General features: G+C 44.4%; 1 protein-coding gene across 1 annotated transcript in view; it reads left to right on the top strand.

The window, feature by feature from the left end:
• The window catches only part of TNIK (TRAF2 and NCK interacting kinase), a 138,280-nt gene that overhangs the window by 6,156 nt on the left and 129,031 nt on the right, over positions 1–3,093 (top strand). The gene's annotated exons all lie outside the window — the stretch shown is intronic.

The raw sequence follows: 3,093 nt of genomic DNA, 5'->3' as shown, positions 1-3,093 counted from the left end.
CTGAAGAGAAGAAGGGTGCTTAAAAAGCTATTTGTCAGTAAATATTTGTCCTGAATTCTGGTTTCCCAGTCATCCTGCTGCTGTAGGCCAATCCCATCAGTATGAGGATAGAGGGATTGAAGTGCACTGAAGATGAACTGGAACTTCTGGAGTTTTAAATATGTGAATGTTTGAACTGGAATAAGTTTAAAAAGCAAGAAACAAAATCAACCAAAAACAAAGGAGGAAAAAACCCCAACCATCCAACCCCAAACACACAAAAAATCCCACACCAAGCCCCAGGAAACCAAACCACCTAAAATTATTCTTATCAAGGTTATATTCCAGTGAACCTTCCCCTCTGGTACTTCTTGTTTTTCCATGGTATGCTCCCTGCCATGAGAGCTCTGTTCTGAACTGTTTCTTTTCTCAGATGCTAAAATAATGGTAGAGGGTGACCTAATTTTAACTGGTGCATATTTCTAACAATCAATGGAAACTATGCGCCGTTAACAGCCTTTTGAAAGCATCAGGTTTTTGTGGAGAGCAGAAAAGGGAAATAAGCTAGCTGGTGCTGGCACTGGCAGTTGTATGGCTCTGCTGATCGGGTTTCCTCTTGCTCTGTTTGATTCTTCTGATGTGTCTGTGTGTTACCTCAAAGTGGGGAAAAAACACCCAGAAATACCCCAAGTAAAGAGTTTCTGGGAGGTGAGCACCTCTGTGTTCCATTTTTTCTCCTGCTGTGTAGGAAAAAAATCTTCCTCTTAACTGTTTTTAACTTGCTGGAGCAATCGGATTGTCCTTGGTGTGATTCACTTGGTGCCGGTGCCAGACGGGATGGTGACGGGGGTGGAGGGGGAAACACTGCTGTCCAAACCAAATTAGTAAGTATTGAGGTATGAGTTCGGGCTAAGACTGACTTCAGAGCTTCCTTAAGCTGAAGTGTTGGAGTAGCACTCGCTCTATAAACAAAAGGAGACTTTGATAAAAAGCATACATAACTGTTTATGGTGTCCCACCCTAAAACCCAGGGCGGAAATAAGATCTCTGTGATTCTTTTCCTCCAGATACCACTGCTGTATTTATCTCGTGCAGCAAAACAAATGGATCAACTTTCAACACACACAGACCTTCTGTCTCCCTTCTAAAACAGCCTTTAAAAGTGGTCCATACCTAGGAGCAGTGTCATCTGTAATTAAATGGTTGTTTCACTGCCATTTCAAACCCATCTCAGGTGGGGCTGGGGTATTCATAGAATTGTTTAGATTGGAAAAGACCTTTAAGATCATCAAGTCCATCACCAACCTTTAATCCAGCACTGCCAAGTCCACCACTAAACCATGTCACTAAGTGCCGCATCTGCACGTTTTTTAAATACCTTCAGGAATGGTGACTCACTTCTCTGTGCTGGTGCTACTTGAGGTGCACCACTGCTGTCCTCTTAGAAACTGTATGTGCCTCTTGTCGTATTTTTAGATGTGGGAAGCATAATCTGTTGTGGTGCTGGTTTCTTAGCCCAAACTTTGCAGGTCCAACCCCTGCCCTGTCTGCCAGGTGTGGACACTGGCTGAGCATCACCTCCCCTTCGCATGGCTGGTCCCTCTCTGAAGCAAGAGGATCAGCTCTTCTGTTGGGAAGAGGCAGAAGTGAGATGCTTATTCCAGGCAGAGGAGAGCATCCTGTTTGTGTGCTGCAAGACTGCCAAAACAGGGCTGCAGCCCTGATGTTTCCCTCAGAAAACCTGACTTAGCAGCCAGCTCTGTTACTGCTGCATGGCCATATTTGTGTTGGAGACTACAGGAGTCCTTGTGGTAACCTGGTCTGCCCAGGACCTGGAGGGGCATGTGTGAGGCACAAACTTCCCATTGATCGCATGGATAAAGTGTGCGGTTATGTTGTTTTGGTGACTGAATGATACCACAGCCCAACAGGGTGGGGAGCCTGGGAAACATCTGATAGTACTGCAGTAACAGGAGCAATCAGAGAGCAGCAGGACATGGAGCCAGTGTCAGGACTACTGCGTTGGAGAAGGTGGGTCACCCTGCCACAGCACATGCCTGCTCCTTGCTTGTAGGAGAAAAGATATACTGGTCAAGTCTGGTGCACATTAAGAGCTCCCAAAGGGACTGTACCCTCTGCTGAAGTGTGGGCACTGGGACGAAGCTCGTTGCACAAGTTTCTTTGATCCTGCTATCTGGGCCATGCTTTGAAGATCTGTTTCAAGGTGGTGCACAGTGCTTCTGTAAGTCAAAGCCGTGATCTCTGAGGCTTGTGCTCCAGAGGCAGAGGTAGCTTGTTTGGATTGATCTCTGTATTTTCAAGTAAAGGCTTTTCTTTGCTGAGGACTGCAGGTTAAAACATGACTTTGGTACTTCCCAGCTCTGGCCATACCCCAGTGACACCTGAACGCTGTAGGAGCCCTCAGCAGTGACCTGCTCTGCTCTCTCTCCTCTAACCCCAACCACAAGCTCTTCACTGCAGATAATTGCAGAGAGTAATAACGATCCTTGTTCAATGCTTAACAATCTCTTGTGAATAGCTTGATTTTTATTTTAATGAGGGCTGCACTGGTGATGGTTTATCTCTCTAATTGAATCGGAAGCTTTTCTTTATTTTCTAATAATCCTGCATCTAATGTTACAGATTGTAAACTGGTTTTGATAAAAGGCTGAGAGCTTGCTAGCTCGTGTGCCAGACATTGTTGCAGTAGTGGATTTTTGTGTCCTTGGATTCTCTTTTTTTAAAGTGTTTAAAGAAATGACTGACAGGAATACAGTGAGTTAGACTTGGGAATTGAGCCATTGCCTCATCATTTTTTTAGTAGGTAGCTAATGGCTGAAAGCAAAACTGTAAACACGAAAATCACTAACCCCCTTTAGAACATTATCTAAAGTGTGAGGAAATGCTGGGTTTATGTTACAGAACATTATTATTACTGCTTATCTCTACTTTGCATTAGGAAGCAAGCAAGAAGTCCTTAAAATACTGTGTATGCTTATATTGCCTGAGTAAATCAGGGCCACAACTGCTGGTGTGTCAAACACTGGTAAATATTGGGGTTTAAAGTGAAAGGACACAAGGTTACTCAGAAATACCTTTCCAGCAGATGGTTAC

This window comes from Nestor notabilis, unplaced genomic scaffold (assembly GCF_000696875.1).
Source record: "Nestor notabilis isolate BGI_N333 unplaced genomic scaffold, ASM69687v1 scaffold6192, whole genome shotgun sequence".
In the NCBI taxonomy this organism is placed as follows: Eukaryota; Metazoa; Chordata; class Aves; order Psittaciformes; family Psittacidae; genus Nestor; species Nestor notabilis.
The sequence above is the reverse complement of the archived record's forward strand: the minus strand, read 5'-3'. Positions and strand labels throughout refer to the sequence as shown.